Genomic DNA, 18,862 nt, shown 5'->3' with positions numbered 1-18,862 from the left:
AAGTATTTATGTGTACCCTTGTATTTATTACCCATCTGTCTTGCCTCAGAAGAACATGTACAGGACTATTAGTTTCACTTATGTGATACAAACTTACTTTTGTAATATTCATATTTACACTCTAAGTCTTCTTGGGTTTAACGTTTTGTTAATTCAACAGAAGTATTTAGATACTTCTTAAACTAAATTATGGAACTATTTTACCTAGGAGTGCTATGTGACTCTTCCTCTCTTGAAGTTTCTAAACCAAGGCAGAAAATCATTGCTGAGAACCTACAGTTTAGCAACAACAGGATTCAGAGGCATGATGAAGGAATTATAACACTGCCAGTTCTTGAAAGTCAGGTTAGAATAACATAATGTCATTCTTCCATTCTTTAGAATTTATGAATCTGGGGCCACAGTCCAGTACAGTTTTGGAAAGAAAGGATAAACCAGTATGTGGCTTACTGTGTGTGTTTGTCTTTAGAATTTAATGAAACATGTTTGTATTTCAGTAGAGAAGCCATTTTATTCTCAAAATCAGAGTAGCTTCTTCCAGAGGAAGCTTGCACGCTGAGCACTGTCAAAGAAACCTTCTGTTAACTTCTGATGTTTTAGGTATAGTTTGTTTTTTGGGGTTTTTCTTCAGAGAAAATGGTTTTATTTCCTACAAAGTATGATGTAGAAGTAGAAGGAATGTGAATCACATGACTATGTTTGTCTTTTTGGAATACATAAACTGAAATAGCCCTCAGTGTAGTCTAAGGAGCAATGTAAAGCTGTACGCTTTCTCTAATGTGAGAAAATGTCTTCTGTAATCTGTGTTTACTTGGGTTGCTATTACTTTGGATTATTATTTTTATATTAACTGACTTGGATCAATGCTTTAGAAATAATTTACTGGATTAGCATCTTACTTGAACATGAAGGAACAGATTAGTCTTGATTAATATAATATATCCCATTCAAGTCTAAGGGTGATACAAACTCTTAACTACTCAGAGCTTTATCATAATGAAGTGAATAGAGCAAGAGGAATTCATCTGAAAATACTCAAAATGGTGGGAATACTTATTGAAGGATACTGAACTGAGAGAGCAGCTGGAGAGGGTGGAAGATGTGCATTGTGAAAATGAAGACAGTTTCTCAGCTAGAAGAATGTGGAGTAAATCTGAAATCTGCAGAGGATTCAGAATAAAATGCTTGTCAGCCTGAACAAGAAGCTTACAAGAAATAAACTCCTTCGGAGGTAATTAGGAGCATAATGGAAAGGTGAACACTGAGTATGCAGCAGGGGATTTCTGAGTTTGTAGTCCTGCTGGTGTGTTAATAAATCTGCTCTCCAAGAGCAAATCATTGCTGTACTGTATCAGCTTTGAATGGCTGCAAAAGCAAAGTCTATTGGAATAAATGTGAACTTGGTATGCTATTTTGGGCAACCTGCAAGAGACAGGTGGCTCTGTTAGATAGCAAGGAAATATTCACTTCAGGCAGTAAAATCCATTGGGAATATGATGTTTCTTTTTTTCCTTTCCTTTGTATCAGTGCTATGTTAAAAAACTTAGAGAGTCTGCTTAAAATGGTGTTATTCAGGACAATAGAGACAAGGAAAATCATTACTATATTTAGAAAGAGAGGACATAAGGCAATGCTACTTCATCCCCATCTATTGCATACAAAGGCATTTCCTCCTCTGTTTTAAGTCCTCAAGCTATAAATTCCTGCATGCATATTCTGGGAAAGTGTCTCTGCCTGCTTAATTACTTATGTGATCTTTGGTAAACATATGATGCTGTATCTCGAGAAAAGAGTCTGTCTCAAGTGGACATCTGCCTTGGCTGGGAATAGCTCTTGCTACTGGAATTCTTGGAGAAGGTAAATGGAGCACGATTAAGTATTGATGTGCACAGATGTACATGAAGGACTGAATCTGTGCTGAAATTGAGTCAAACAAACAGTATAAAAGTACATTTTGTAATGTATGCAAGTTGCCAGCAAGTTGTGCTTTTCTAAGACTGCAGAATGCATGTTTATTCTGGCTTCCTGAAGGTGAAATAAGTTGCATAACCATGACAGCACTGTCAGGCCTCAAATGCCTATTTTATCTATCACTACTCAAATTACAACCTTTCTTTGAAAAATGGTATCATTTTCTATGCTAAGTGTTGTAGTGGAAATCCCCTTGTGAAGAATGTAAGAGACAAGCTTTGTAGTAGCAGTCTTGAAAAGAATAGGTATTCCTGCAAGATGTAAATTATATTTCTGTTTGAAATGGAAATCTATTTTTAATAAAGAAATTTCAGAATTTTCTAGGCAAAGTAACTACAGCAGAAATGTTTTTAATTAGGTTTATGCTGAAGTGGAATCTGCTCTGGTTCTAGTCTCACAAACATATTGGAGAAATAGAACTGTTCTTTTAAGCTGAGCATGTGACTCTTTACTTCGATGTTGGGTGCAGACCTGGTGCTCCTTGTGCTGTCAACACAAATGAGCAACAGTGCTACAAGAGAGAGGTTGATTTAAAATAGCTGCCAGAAACAGTGAGGCCTTTCAAGTGCGCTTCAAATGCTGCAGAGATGTCTTCTATCTCTCACAGTGAATTTTGCACTTAATGATAAAATTAAAAAAAACTAATCAGGGTTCTTTGTGCATTGTAGACAAGCCTGTCTTTAATCACCACTTTACTTAAAACCAGTGTTAAGCAGAATGCTATCTCATTAACTGCCCCTGAAAATGTGGCTTCTATTAAAAGCAGTTTCATGGGTTTCCTGTGGAGAAACCACTGGGTGGTTTTATTCTGAATGCTACAAAACCTTATTATCAAGGACTATAAAGAGAAAATTTCTTATCTTGATAATTCTGCACTGAAAAATTTCCACTGAAATCTAACACTGCATACTTGTGCAGCTTTGGGTGGGGTTTTCTGTGCTGCACATTTTGAGATAGCAGAGCAGTCCCTGTGTACTTAGCAGAGAGAAAATAGAATAGATGCCACTTCATTCAAAGCCTGCAGAGATAGTGTGGCTTTTCCCTTGACTTCACTAGATTTTATTTTCTGTTCAGATAGACACTATATTCTGAGAGAGGTGTAATATCTAGTGATTTGTCTTTCAATAGCCACAAGAAGAATGAATTTCCTATTAAAGTGCTATCATCCACCTGGTTTTAGGGTTTTTTTAGTTCCCCCTTGACACATTTATACAAGAGTGTGGAAAAATACTTTCCTCTGGGCAGCCAAAGGCCTGGCCCTGCAACTATTTCTCATGTGAGACATCCTAGTGAAGCCAGCAGGCTCCACTCTGTGCTTGGTAGCAAGCTTACAATTCTATCAACTTTGACCAAACTGCAAGAAGAATTGGTGAGGAAAGTAGCAACTCTAAAATACTGAGCTTGTTCTTTTAAAAGTTTCTTGGGACTACCACAAGCATGTCCATGTGGCTCTCTTGGACCCAGTGTAGAAATCCCGAACTCTACATGTGGCCTGAAGCCTCGTGGAGAATCACCCTGAACAGTCTAAGTCCCACGTGTCCTCTTTGCTGAGGTGATGAAGCTGACTCCTGCTCTGCAGTGTGTCATTCACCAGTTTAGCGTTCATGGTGGACTTTCTCATCGTGGCTAAGAGAATGTCAAAAGCTTGTCCTCCGTGTTCCAATGGTTAAACTTGTTCTACCTTGAGTGAAGTGTTCCCAGCCACAATTCTGAATGAAAATAGGCTTTATTTTGGGCAAAACAATTCCTGTGCTCTACTGAGTGACTGGTATTCAGGTAATGAATTCTTGTAACTCAGGATGCCATCTCTGCATTTGAACACTGTCTCTTTCCACCATTTTTTGGAGACTGTTATATCACAGTATGGTTCATGTTGGCCTGTCCTTCTGGGCACAAGAAAAACTCTGAGCTCTTTAAAATCTGATGGAGACCTACTCTAGGCTGTCTTGTTCAGGGTTCTTGTTAGAATTCAGACTCTGGTATATATGTGAATGCTCCCACCTCACTTTGCCATGACATTGCAGGTGAAAGCACTTGAACTACGTTTCTCTGAAATCCTTCCTGAATTTTATCCAGAGGGACACTATTTCCCTCATGACACAGTTTCCAGGGGGCAGTAGAAGAACCACTGAAGTGGAAGTAAAGTGTAGGTCATGCACATGTCTGACAGGTCAGAAACAGTGACAAGGAAATGAAAAAATGTATGAGCCTACCTCAACCTCATCTGTGATTGCAAATATTTACCAGTACGCCAAGGTATCTCTGGAATGCAGCTTAATGACTGCTTATATCTAATTAATGTGTGTGTAGGTTAAGAGAAAGATTTGGAATAAAAACTGTGAAGCTAAGCTAAGCCTTAAAAAGTGATCAGTGATGCACTGGAGTAATGAATTTGAAGTGAATCACCTAACTACTGAGCCTTTCAGCTTAACAGTGTTGTGGTTGCATCTCTATTTAAAGAAGTTTCTGGTAAGCAGATCAAAGTGCTCATCTTGCCACATTCATGGCTGTTAAAACATTGTTTTCTTACTACTTCCTGTTGAGCAGCACATTTGGGCACAGCAAAGCATGTGCTCCTTCTCTTGAAGTTTAAACTGTCAGATGCTTGTTAGCATTTACAGAAAATAAGAACACAGGTGCAGGGAAAATGGTTGTCTTGTCCCACAAAATGGTGAAAGCCTCTGAAGTGACTGTCCACCATTGGCATGTACATTTTGGCATTTATCAGAGGCCTGTTCCAGGAATTTTCTTTGAGCGTGACACTTAGTCTTGGACTAAAGTGTCAGTGTGAAGGAGGCAGGGCATAGGCAGAACTTCTGTCTCTGTGTGAGAGATGAAAAATGCAGTCATGGACCCCATTACTTTTGTGGGTGACCTTACTCTGTCATGCACAAATGCTACAGCTGCAAAGGGAGGACTTTGGTTTGGAACTAGATGATCTTTAATGTTCCTTCCAAACCAAACCATTCCATGATTCTATGACAAATTTTTCCTAGAGAAATTTCCCAAGAGAAATGTCATGGCTTATTTCACTAAGCTTCCTGGTTAACAAGACCATAGTCTTTCAAAGTCTGGGATTGCCAAAACACTGATAGGCTTTAAACAAGCTCTGTTGTGCCTACCTTGAACTAGCAAAATAATCCTGTGACTTCAATTTTTGTTTTATTTATAATCTAGGCTACTAAAGTTCTTTTTATTTATGTTCTGTCCTTTATAACTCTTATTTTGAGTTTGTTTAAGAAAGGTGTTTTTTATGAAATGTGTTCCTCAGGAGTATTTTCTGTCTTCTTTATTGTGTTTATGCAGCTTCCACTTCCATAGTTGATGACTAGGAAAGAGTTGTGTGTTGTTGGTGCCAACAAATTCTTGCTGGGTTGCTTAGTCAGTGCTTTATTTGTAGCACTATCCAGGGATGAAGAAATATTTGCATGAGTGGATTTTCTCTTTTTATAATCTAAAGAACAAAATAACTTAATATTTAAAGGTGATAGCCAATTGTGTGATTTGGTTGCCATTTACAGATTTCTATTCAAATACTGAGGTAACTGATGCACAAAATAAGATGCACATCCTTCTGCATCACCACTAATGTGCACGTGTTTGCTGGTTCAGTTCTCCATGTCAGGTATAGCCAGAGGGAGCAAAGACATTGTGGCTGAGATGGGAGTTGAATGACTTCAAAGCAGCCAGCAGTGCTATCCCTCTGTGTGAGCACTGCAGAAAGAGATGGCATTTCCATCTTGAAAACAGGCTATAATTTATCAGAAAGTGTGCCATAGCTATGCAGTTCATAGAATACTCCTTAGGTCATGCTCTGCAGCTGCTGAAAAGGAAGGTTCTTCTCAGTGGAGCTCAGGAACTTGATGGCAATCCCTTCAAGCAGAGGAGGCAGGTAGATCAAGCCATTTTCCAACCTTTCCTACACCTCCCTAAACAGAAGTAGGATGGTTTTAAGTAGTATAGGGGGATAGAGAGGAAATGAGAAGTGGATTAAATGTTGTACCCACACCTCAGTGAGGGAACGAAAAATGTACCAGCATGCCTGAAGCTTGAAAGTGAAGTGAAACAAGCAAGTTTCACTTGCTTGTGTTACTTTTAGTATTTGATCTTTGTGGACTGAGCTTTATTTTCTTCTCAGTACATGAATAAATGTATGCTTAAAACTGTTCATTTTTGCTGTGACTCAAGCATCATGGATAAAGCATCGGTTTCATACATTGCTCTCCCCTTTACTTGAAGAGAAACATTTTTTAGGAGTTAGATTACCATGCTAAAATTGAGAGAAGAGTGTAAATTATTTTCTGTCAGTTTTGAAAACAGTTATCCATTTTAGCTGAACAGTCTCAGACTGGGTTTTTCAGCTACTTGGGGAGAAAAAAAGGTGGTAAAGGCTGACTATTCTGGTTTGTGGCTTTCTCCTACTGAATGCTTTTATTCTGTGTTTGAAACCATGCACATCATGACTTTACATCATGGGACAGACAGTTCACAGAGGGTCACTGGATCACACAGATATGACAGGTTCTGATGTGCTTTACACTAGTTTTCCTGGAGTTGTGCTCAGCTCAGTAAAAATAGCAAAACTGTGGCATGCAAAGAAAAGCTGGAATCTTCTTCATATGCACATGACTGGTTTTCTTTTAACCTTTGTTGACTTCCAGTATACGTCAAAAGTTTGCACTGGTAACACTGTTGAACAAACATGCAATTTTGACATCAAAACCCAGAGTTCCTTTCTCCATAACTGGAGGCTAAGTTCTTTTAAAGAAACTGTTGATAGCTTCTCTTTTTTTCAGTTGGGAGGAAAAAGCTCTGAGGCCTCACTAAGTTTTCTCTGTCACTGGTTAAATGTATAATTGGGTGCATGATTCATATGCTAACGCTGTGACTTGAAGCGAATTATTTTCCCTGCTATCTTATAATGGAGCTCTGTATTTTAATGTGCCTGCTTATTTTAGGCAATGAAATCCAGAGACAAGCCATACAAAAAAGAATCTGTACTGAGGTGCTTTTTAAAACCTGGTATTATTACAGGACTGTCTGTCTTTGAAACGTATCAAAACTCTTCATAAAGTGAAACCAATAAATACTATGCACCACACAGAGCATGATCATACACCCAACCTTGAATTAGAATGCACACCTCACCCAGCAGCATCTCTGAGGTTGTTTAAAGCCATGATGGAAGGGTAATACCCAGTAAGGAATGCAGGTTAGCTTCTGCTGAGTGCAGGTAATTACAGTTTCCTTCATACACTGCAGTAATTTTTTCTCTTTGCAAACTGACCTATGGTATATATGCAGAGTCTTGGCTCTGCATTTCCTTGGAGCATCACAGTATTTGCAAGTTCAGGTCTCCAATGATTTGCTGAGAGCATTAATTAATGTCTAGTTTAGCATTAGAGAAATCTGAAGATTTAATGCATTTATAGATAAATGTGTGCAGGTTTTCAGGAAGGATATTGTGCTAGTACTTCTACAATTCCTGGGGTGAGGCAGTTCCTACCCTACCTAACAGGCTCGTGGTATGTAACATGACTTACTGTATCAAGTGGGTAATATTTCCCTGTGGCTGTAGAGAGCCTGACAAAGAAACTATGAAATACTACCTGAAGTTCTCACTTTGATGCCAGTGTTTTTAAAAATGTCATATAGATGATTTAGATGGTTACATTTCAGCTTTGGAGAGGCAAATGAGGGAGCAGAGCACTGTTATCAGGCATCTCACTAATGTGTGGCTGGCAGTACTTAGAGTACCATCCTTTTATGTCTCTGCTTTTCTGCTGTGACACCTGCTGCTTTGAGCATCCTGGTCCTGTGGTGGGTGAGGGACTCCCCCTGGGCCGTTTGCTATGGAAAGGTTACATTTTGAGCATTGTCCTTCCTGACATGACTTGCTTCCCTAGCTGTAGAGCAGAGCTGGAGTGTCTGTCCTGCACTGATTCCCAAAGGAAAGCTCTGATGACAGTGAAGCATGTGATGGGAAGCAATTGGGCAAGGCTGTCTTACCTCAGATAAGAGACCTGACAGCCTTAATAGGAAAAAGAATGGAGGCTTGGCTGCATGCATGATCCTTTAGCAGCCTGTTACTGATGTCTCCTAATAGAAGGCAGAGAGGAGTGCAAGCAAATCTTTTAAACTTAGAGAATGCTGACCAGGTTGTGAGGTGTCACCTATGAAACCAGCATTTCTTAGAGCCAGCTAGTTTCTTGAGTGGTCAAAGAGATCCTATCTCACTTCAGGGTTATTTTGTACAGATTAGCCATATCCTTCCCTTTCTTCACTGGCTCACTGAGGCTGCCGATTAACTGGCAGCTGCCTTGCTGCAGCTCAGATGAAGATGTTTGTTATCCTGGAGTGGAATCAATACCTGTGCTGCTTTGTATCCAATGCCTGTGATTTCTGGCAAGCATAATGACTTTTCTGCTAGCTTAACCCTAACTAAAATTTAATTAGAGGATTTTAAAATGGTAAATACATCCATCTGTCCTGTGCAAAGACTTTCTTGGGAGGATAAGCTGAGCAGCCAGAGCATCAGATCCTACCAGCTGACATCTGTGTTAATTTGGAGAGCTTTTCAAGCTCCTTTCTTTCAGGTCAGCTCTGTTCTCAGCTCTGTACTCATCTTTCTACCTTTAAGAATAGAGCCTGTCCCATGCCCTCAGCAGGAGCTAGAACCTTCCCAGTGCCAGTAAATTCTCATACTCTGTTACCATTTCCTCTTCCCTTCTCTGTTCAAAGTGTGTCTTATCTAGAGAGCGCAGAGCATGGAGCAAAACCAAACCAATTTATATGTTTAGTAAACATCAGGTGAAGATACATAATTCAGTTTACCACAGCAGGGTGGCATTTCTAAGAGAGGTGTTTAAGGTACAGAAAGGGATTTTCTGGGCTACCAGATACATGGCTTCTATTGGGAAAAAAAATACTGGGGCTTGTGTTGCTTCATTAGAATAACAAATGAAAAAGAAGAGTGCACTGAGTGCCATATTCAGCGCTTTCTCAGGGCAAATATCCTAGCTCAGAAAGAAATCATGAAAATGAAGACTGAGACAGTAGGTTCCAAAGTCTCTGCATGCTTTTCAGCAGCACATTTTGAAGCTGAATTCCTTTGCTCTCAGGACACTCCTCAGGTTATAGATACTTGAGTTTAACAATGACTGTTACATCAAGGCTTGAATGGGATCATGAGTCTTACTGGAAAGGACAACTGGGCAATACTGCAGGGAAGAGAAAGGCAAGATTCAAGATGAAAAATAGGTAAAAAATAAAGAAAGATATGTGGGTGAAAAACACAGAGCAGAACTCTATCATTTCAATAAAGGATAGATAACAAAGGCCTCATGACTGAGCCACACTTCATTAAAGTAGCCAGAGGCACTGAGCCTCAGAGGATGGTGCTAAGCTCTGTGGTGGAGCTCTTGGACAGCATCCTTCCTGAAATCTTTGGGAGCCCTGCTGCAAGAGCAAAACTGAGCCTTTACATAAGGACTGTACCAAGTCAAGGGCAATAGGTAATGGAGATATCAACCTTATCCATTTATGTGAAAAAAGTCTGTTGGAGTGTTGAATCTTGCCACTATATGCTTCTTCCTCTCACCTACTCTAAGGATATATTGTACCTCCTGCTAAGGACACAAAGCAGGCTCTAAACAAAGGCAAAAGAGTAATAACAAACAAACAGAAACAGAAAACCCCCCCAAAAATCCACCAAAACAAAAAACAAAACAAACAAACAAACAAAAAAAAAACCCAAAACAAAAAAAATCCTGGGGCTTTTCCGGGTTTAAGAAGGGAGCAGCTGCAGAGGAGTTAATTCTTGAGGAAGTCTTAATTCTCTGTGTGGTTTGTTGTGGGTTACCTTCAGTGCCAGAAATTTAAAGACTCAATCTCAGGCCTCTGAGGAATAACAAACATCTCCTGACCAGGTGTGCCATGGAATTAAGGCATCTGTACAGGTTACAGATACCCCCTTGAGATTTGGAGATTTTTTGGGGGATGAAATTTGGTGGGGATGAAATTTTGGCTCATGTTGTTCATTAGTTTGTTTCCCTTCTGGTGGGGAAACTCATGGACAAGTACTGCTGTGTATTGCTACCTCAGTGGTGTCAGTACCACTTTTTGTGGTTTGTAGTCTTACCACTGTTGTTGTGGACTAGCTGTGTTTTGCAATATTCTTAATAAATTTAGAAAATTTCATACCACACATTGTCTTTAGAGCAATTTCTAGAGCCAGACTCAGAAGGAAGCCATGAAAAGAGAATGCTGTTTATAGAAGTCTATAGACTTCTATAAGGTGACTGAGAAACGACAGAGTTATTTTTCAGAGTGCATAATTTATAGCACTTTCATGCAAGTGTGCCATCTTCCCTGATTTATGTGTATGTATATTTGGAGTTATTTTCTTCCTATTATCCCAGAAACTGATTCTCTTTCATCATGCCTCTGAGCCTATTTACAGCCCGCATGATATTCCATCACCTGCCTGAGTTACAGTGAATACAGTGGAACAAATGCCCAGATGCTTCATTTCCAGAGTAAGGAAAGGGCATTTGTGCCTCTGTGGAGATGAGGACAGCTGGTTTTGCTACTGGATAGATCATGCATGTCTCTGTTTTGGGTATCAGAAAATGGGATGGTGTTTATGCTGCTTTCTTAGGATGTGTCCTCTCTCATTTTGCATTCAGAAATTTTATCTGAATGTGACTGTTTGCAGTGTTTAGGATTCTGAGAAGCTTAAAAGGAGTAGGTGGTGTTACAGAGGTGTGCAAGGTGGTTTTCATGCACCTCCAAAGTGTTAAATTTATACACTGGCTGTAAACACTGTGCACCCACAAGCACTTGGGAGAGGTGGTGTCACTCTGCTGCTCAGGACAGCCACGGACAGAACCATGGTGAGATGTCTTCAGAAGCACTTACAAAACTTACATTAGAATTTACCAAGTGGTAGCCTTCCAGAAAGGCACAGAAATCCCACATGTTCTCTGCCTCCTTTGGTTATTTACCATGACAGATAATATTAAGTTCCTGACTGAACCCATTGAGCACTAATATGATTATTGTCCAGCCACCTTAGAGGGAAGAAGGAGACAATTTAAGGAGATGAAGAAGAGTGTGTGGGAAAAGCACTTAGAGATTTCAGCCCCGTGCATAAAAGCACTGCTCTTAGAAGTAACCTCTGAGAGAATATGAAGAGCACCATCTACTGATGCAGAAGAAAATGAACCATTTGCATACAAAGCCTTTTTGTTTCTTTTCCTTCTCCTTAGACAAGTTGTTGGTGGCTTTCTGAATACAGACTTTAATCTGGATTTTGATTGTCACTAGCAAGATATTTTAACTATTGACTCTCTTTGCTAATGGTGCTGATAGAGAAGAGGGTGTGTTTGTACATGGTCTGTTCTGATCCTCAGCAATCCCAGCAAAGAAGGGGCCTCATTAGCACCCTTGATAGGAAGAGATATGCATGCCAAATATATCAGCTGCCTGCCTAATCCTTATTGTCATGGCAGTTGCTTTCAGTATCAGCTTAGAACAGCATGTTGAGCTGCCACACATCATCGTGGTCTCTTTCTGGTGCCAACTCCCCTCAGCTTCCTAGCTCAGAGCTGAATGATTTGTGACAACCTCACCTGACAGCTTTATGTGCCCCATGCTTGGAACATTCCACAACCTTTATGCACTTGACACTGTCATGATTTGTTGTGCATGGGAGTGGATCATGAAGGTCCTGTCACTGTCAGCTCCTAGGCAGACCGTGCTGTGTTCACCTGAGAAATTTGGAGTTGTCTTAAAATGAAAATGCACTTTTTGTTCCTCTGGATCTCAGTCAGCCTGACCTGCCGCCCTCTGCTAGGGAGGACTAACTCTACATTCAATCTTGTTTCTTAGTCACTGACTAGTGCTCCATCATCAGGGCCTCTTTCTCAGTGTTAGATTGGGCATGAATTTGCATCATTCAGAATCTCAAGTTAGTTAATTTAAGTTTGCCTTAAGGGAGCTCTGATAGGAATGATTAGACCTGCACAAATATATGTGTCTCAGATGTTGTAATCTTTCTATCCTGTTACTACCTGATGATGTATGAAGAGGGAGCACAGCCTTGCTTCCTATTTTACAGAAGCACAAGGCTCCCTCTTTTGTTGTACACCAGCACCATTTAGTGCTGAGATGTTCCAGAGGTCACTAATAGAAACATATGTTTAGACATGATAGTATTCAATTTCTAAGTGAACCCCTCATTTGTGAGGCTTTTTATTAGCGCTTAACTAATTTTTTGCCCTGTCTTTGCTTTTTCTTCCCTGTCTACCTCCGTTTCATAGAAATTTCAGCATCTTTTCCTACTGGAACAGTACATTTGCAAGTACACAGCTTATTCACTGGAGTCTAGGGTACAACTCATGTCTTGGGCCACCCCTTCCCAGCCGTCAGCCAGTAAGTTCTAAAATTATAGATCCAGAAACTGTTGCAGTTAGAAATTTAAAGATTCTGGGTGTTCTACATTTCTAAGTTTCATAAAATCTAGTAGATATTAACAGATTTAATAAAGTCAGAATATTAACAAGGGAGACAGAATCTTAGAACTGGTTATTCTGTTTGGTGAAAAAAACACAAAAGTGATCTTCAGATCTTGCAATCTACCAGCTTGGATTTGGCTTTAGTTTGTTGTTTTTTTTTTTTTTCCATCCATTAATCAGCTGATTTAATAGAGGGATTTTCTTCTTCCTTTGTTTTACAGAAACTGAACAATCTGGTACGTTTAGTTTGGTGCAGGTGATTACAGAGAGGGGCAAGGAATTTTTAACCTGCTTGTGTCCATTATCTCTGAACTGAATAAAAAAACTTATCTGGAACATCTTGTAGCATCTTGTTTCCTAGGAGGGAAAGGGACAAGTAAAACACTGAACTCTTCTGAACGTGTTCTTCCTAATGTTAGAGGAATGTAAGACTTGGATCAAGCTACTGCTGTCTTACCTTGCTCCAAGATATAAACAAACATGAGCAAAAAGAAATATGTAAGACTTTTGTGCATCATAGGCTTATACCAAATGATACTTCCGGCATCTTACATATATTTAAATGTGACACTTTGAATACAGGCTTGAGATGTGTCGGTGGTCTCTTTCTGAACGAGAAAATGCCAGCTAATGCTTGTTTGCAAACAGTAGTGCCTTAGGCAAGCTGGGAGAGGGAGCACAGGACACCTGAGCAGAGTTTCCCTACAGAAAAGGCAGCAGAAATTGTTGTTTGTAGCACACCAGGTTCTAAATGTTTGGACAAGGACAATATCCCGGTGTTCTGATGGTAGTTTTTTGCGTGCCAATAATCTCCACTGTCCTCTCCAAAAGCCTCCTTGGCCTGGTACCCATGTGTAGTAGATAAAACAAAGTACAGAGGTGACAGCTGCAGAAGGACAGCAAGATCTTTGGGATCAGGGCACAAAGGAAAAGGAGACTCCTCTCATGTAACGTGTCCAGCAGTCATGCATCACTGAGGGACCAGGGCCTAAATACCTTCATCTAGCATGAAAATGCATCAAGCTGAGGAAAGCATTGGCTCTTTTTATTTCATTGTGAAGGGAAATATGTTCAAAAATACTAAATAACTTACTATGAAACAGCCCTTATGCTTATATAATTATTTATTTATACATGGTTTTGACTATCATCATACCCTCTGTTTTTCAACAAGAGTGGGGAAGTGTGGAGATACAACAGTGTGACGTTTCTAAGTTTATCACAGGTATCTGGCAAAACCTGCCAGAAAAAAAGCATTGTTTGCTCTATGTTAATTTAGGCCACTTTCTTATTTTATTGTAAGACTTCATTGCAGATTCCTGTTCACTCAGCAAGTGAACTGAAAGAAGACTTTGCTGCTTCTTTTTTCTGCACTATATAATTTGGTGTTAGTAACTGATTTGTCTAGTAAAAAAAAATCAAATGAACAGTTGATGACAGTTTCTACAGCTAGAAGAATTTAATATTTCACAACAAAATATATTTAGGACCAAAAACTGATCTCCAGATTGGACAGAAGATTTTGTGATCTATATTGTTTTTTACAATGAGTAGTGCAGCTACTGTATCTTTGCATATTGATTAGGAAAAATTAATGATATAGTTCAATTTTTAAAACTGTTTCATTATCCTAAAAATGTGTGTAGGTAAAAAAAAAGGGCACAGTTTTGGGGGGGCATTGTTACTTTGTATCTCTTTCTTCAGGTTTGAAGCTCAGGCTGATCTTGCAGCAAAGATGATGTTTCAGGAACCACAGTGTGCAATAATCTACTTCATGACATTTCTGTAAAATTCAAGGGTTTGGTCTTAAACTGCAAGGAAAGATTTTTACTTATAAGATTTAACACTCCAACAAAGTAAGGCTAAACAGAAATACGAAAGTGTTCTAGCTGTGTATTTGTCATTTGTTCCATACCAATGGCTCACAAAATTTAAAATTTTGTCTTGAAACTTGAATTTTCCCTAGGAATTACTGTTCTTTTGTTATAATCTACTCCTGGGAAGTTTGGGGAACAAGTAGGACAGTGAGACCTTATATGTCATCTTGGTTTTGATGTTGCTGGTTTGTTTAGTAGTAATTCTAATGCTTGAATGGGTATTTTCCTTTGTACCTAGGGCCAAAAATGTCTAGATAAAAAGAGCCCTATCTCAAGGAATTCCCAGTTCCACATGAACACATGAAGTTTGTGGAAGACTCGCGGCGCTGTCTATTCAGGCACAAAGGTAGGAGGGGGAACAGTGGGTGCCCAGGGAAGCGAGTCAGAGATTAAATCCTGCATCTGGAGTTAATAACTGATCTAATAGCTGATCACTAGCAGCATGAGGGACAGGTTCCCAGTGCCTGCCCAAGGTTTGCATCAGCACTGGTACCTTACTTAGCCTGTATAATTCACTGAGCATTCAACACTGCCACCTCTTCCTGAGCCACTGTGGGGACACAGCCCTGACCTTTGCCTTGTGTGTGTGCCCTGTGGGGACAGTTTGATCTTCCCATGGGAGCCTGAAGTGGCACAGCCCTGGTGAGCCCAGCCCAGGGCACACTGGAAGCATGGGTGCTGCAGGGGACATAGCAGGGCTCTGCTGGAGGTGAGTCCGTGGTGCCATTTGCATTTCATGTCTAGCACTAATGACCTTCACAGATGTCTGTACCCAAGATAAAGCATTCTCTTGTGGTGTCAGACTCGACATTAGCCAATTTATATTTAGCTAATGACTATACAAATGGCAATATGCACTTTTTTTCTGTTTGAGTAGCTCATCTAGAAAGCTCACAATTGGAGGTGGTAACATTCATTGTATGAGTTTTCCTCCAAAACATCATCTTAAATGAGATCTAAAATTTTCATTAAAGTTGTTTTGATGTTTCATTTTGTAATTGCTTGAGCAAGTATTTCTTGAATACGTTCTTGAATCTTCTGATTCCAAACCAGGTTTCTTCCCTTAAAAATTGTGGATATATAATACATAGTTTTCAGAAACTAATTTTAAATGGTTGACTTTTTGTTCCCTTTGGGGTCAAAATCATTTGAAATTTGAAACCTTGGACTCCTTTAAAGGACAAAGTGTATTGTAGCTATGACTAGTCAGACTAATGTGTCATCACAGTGTAACATGTTCTTCTGAGTTTATTATCGAAACAACTTTTATTACTTTGAGTGGGTCTACAGCGGAAATTGAGAACACTAAATGGAACAAAGACTGAAGAGACAGAAAGCTATGAAACAAAAATAATACATAAATGTAAGGGAAGTGGAAAATTATGTGGCAAGGAGCAGTAGTTAGGGCAACAAAAGACATACAGCCAAACAAATAATAGAACTGAAGACATCTGTATGAAAGGGCACACTTTTATAAAAAAATAAGACCCTAAAGCAAAAAGCAAGAAAGTTTTTTATCACTGAAGAGATGTGAAGAGATGTAGGGAGAGTGAACTGTGGTGAATTCATAAGGAAAGGAAGGAAGGTGAGTGGAGGAAGAAAAGGAAAGTTTTTTGTTGATGCTTTAAACAGGTTGAAGCCAGATCTTCAGGGGCTGGAACATTTCCATCCCTTACTGCAGCAAGCATGTAGGGTAGCTGGTTAGCACCTATGAGATATGAAGTGACTTGCTGAGGATTTCAGTCAGCTGGTATCTGCTGCCTCTCCACTGTTCAAGATGCTCCCCACCTCTGCATGCTAATAATTCTCAACAAGTCTGAGGGCCCTCTAATGGAAAATGCTTTTATGGGGACATGAAGTAACGTGTGTAGCATTCAGCTCTCAGAGAAAAGCTCGGGACTCTCAGTGGGCGAGAACTATCTTGGAAAGCACAAAGGGATTGCTGAACACAACTAGGCAAATTAGAGGAATTAGACAGTGGTTTAGAAGATGAATGCCAAAGATATGACAAAAGGTCATTGACCTTTCATGATATGCAGCCTTTATTAGCAACACTGCTACACAGTGAATTATCCTTTCTTCATATTGCTTCCCTGACTGGCTGATAAGCCCATTTGAACCTTTGCAATTCAATCCAATGCAATTCACTACACCCTCTTCAAATCTTAATTCTGTCCCCTACTCCTACCCCCTATTTCAGCTGCATAAGAAATAAGTGAGGCTAAAGCCTACATTTAATTTTCATGCACAAATTATAGGCTAGATGACTATACTGTGCAGATTCCTTGTAGTAGTAGGTGAGCTGTCCTTTTGGTAGTGAAAGCAGTGTGTGGCTGAAGATGTGGTGTCCTGGAAAATTAATTTCCTTGGGAGGGTCTTGGCAGCATGGTTCCAGGCTCCATATTAATATCTCTCAGCCAGTGTCCTGGACCTTAATCTTTCTCTTTTTAATTCCTGAGTAATTTAGGTCAAGGAAGCCAGTGAGAAATCAGCTCCCTTCTGAAGGTTGAAAGAAAACAACTGCAAGAGCTCCAAGTAAATCCAGGTCAAACTCATTTAGCAGCAGCTACCCAGAAGATGTAGGAAGTTGCTTGGTGGGTTCATAAATTAACTGCTGGAGCAAATACCAGCAACAACTATACAGAGAAGGTTATAATAGCAATTCTAGGCTAAAAAATTGATCTAATTCACAAGTCCTTCACTACTGGGATTCTGAGAACATGTGAATCCTGCTTCCTCCTTCACCCACCCTTTTATTTTCAGTGTTTGTAATGAAGGAGTCAACTGGCTTGTGGTAAGAGAGCAGGCTCTAGGTCTGGTGGCAGGATACCTCAAATGGCTAGAGCAGGGTATAGCAGAGCAAACAATTTGCCCCTGCAATAAGCTATTTTGAATTCAGGAATGGTGGGATGTGATCCCCTGAAATACTAAATATTGAATTCAGGATAGGTATAATTTAAGGCAGGTATAATTTAAGATTAACTCAGCCATTATGACATCTCATCATTTGGTCAGTACTGGTAACCCAGGACTTAAATATTCCTAAAATAGTTCTGTATGTTCTTTGCAGCTACATTTCAGCTCTGCTCTTCTTGGCTCTGGCACTTGCCTTGCAAGTGCCTTGCACTTACAGGTCCTGCTGTAAGAGGGAGCACAAAGAGCAAACTTGCTTTTATTGTTAAGTGAACCTGAAACACTGCTGCATTTGGATAACCCTTGGGCTTACTGCCAGAGTTTATCTGAAGCCTACAGATACATACAAATTGGATGGGGGATGCATACAAATCCCATGAATACTACAAACCCAGGTAAATCACAGGGTTTGTACAAATCCATTCCCCAAGTAGTGACAAAGTTTGGAAATTCTCTAACTGAAGGAAACAGCTGGTTTATATATTCTGCTCCCTTTTTGCTTTGCAAGAAACAGCTGTCTTGTAACTGGGAATACAAGTAGGTAACACAACTAATTTCCTTCTGTGTCTTCTTTTATTTATTTCTCTTCATGCAAGGCTGTCCAAAGAATTGAAAACCTGGATTACTACTCACTATGCACATATCCTTACTCTTTTTAACATCTAGTTTTTGGAAGCTTTTTCAACACACAAACAGCTTAAAAACCTACTTTAAAACAGAAATTAGCTTACAAGCCAGACAGGTATGTCTGTGGGTTTGGGGTTTCTTTTTTTCTCACTTCTGGCAAAACTACTGCAAACTGGAGAATGCCATATATTGAAAAGGACTGTGAAAAATACTTGGTTTTGATGATCATCTATCTTCAAAATGAAAAAATCCTACTTCAATATTCTTGCCTACATTTTCAATTTTGGTGCAAAATAATTTTATTTCAAAGTTTTTGTGTGCTATGAACTAAGAGTTATTAATGTTTTGGGGAAGCTTCCTTGGACTAACAAGCAACATGAATATTTTCTTCATATTTACTTACATTTTTGTGGCACTTGGGTTTTTTGAAAATCTTCCTGTCCTAAATTGTAGAACTATAGAGTCATTTGGGTTGGAAGGAATTGCATTTAAAGGTCACCGAATCCAACCCCCTTGCAGTAATCAGGGACATCTTCAACTGGATCAGATTGCTCAGAGCCTTGTCCCACCTGACTTTGGACACTTACAGGGATGGGGCATCTACCACCTCTGTGGGCACCCTGCTTCAGTGTTTTACACACACAAAACAGAGTCTAGTGAAATGCAGTTCCATGCAGAGCTTTCTTTTCAGCAGCTTGTTCATGCCAGCAACACAAGGTTGTTTTAGCTGTTACCTTCAAATCTTCACACACGGTACCTTGTATGGACAGAAATTAAACAGATCCACAGGAACTGTCTCTTGGGCTATTAGCTGTTTTCCTGCTAGATGCTGCGCAGCATGTGGAGGCTGTCATGACTGCTGGTCAAGTGGCTGAGGACATCCAAGAGCAAACCTGCTTGGAAAACAGTCATGTGGAGTAAAGTCTGTGGCAGGGTCTCTGCAGGATGGCTCCACTG

The 18,862-nt window shown here is 39.8% G+C and overlaps 1 long non-coding RNA gene across 2 annotated transcripts in view; it reads left to right on the top strand.

Annotated features, from left to right (window-relative positions):
* The window catches only part of LOC128784773 (uncharacterized), a 27,453-nt gene extending 8,591 nt beyond the window's left edge, over nucleotides 1-18,862 (top strand). Inside the window, exons 5-7 of one of the 2 annotated variants that reach the window (XR_008429612.1) lie at nucleotides 12,294-12,405; nucleotides 14,604-14,711; nucleotides 18,732-18,862. This is a non-coding gene — a long non-coding RNA (uncharacterized LOC128784773). Of the gene's footprint in view, nucleotides 1-12,293; nucleotides 12,406-12,709; nucleotides 12,790-14,603; nucleotides 14,712-18,731 lie in introns of those variants that run through there. The other variant, XR_008429613.1, reaches the window with a different exon arrangement.

The sequence above is a fragment of the Vidua chalybeata genome, chromosome 2 (assembly GCF_026979565.1).
Source record: "Vidua chalybeata isolate OUT-0048 chromosome 2, bVidCha1 merged haplotype, whole genome shotgun sequence".
In the NCBI taxonomy this organism is placed as follows: domain Eukaryota; kingdom Metazoa; phylum Chordata; class Aves; order Passeriformes; family Viduidae; genus Vidua; species Vidua chalybeata.
This window is presented reverse-complemented; position numbering and strand designations above follow the sequence as displayed.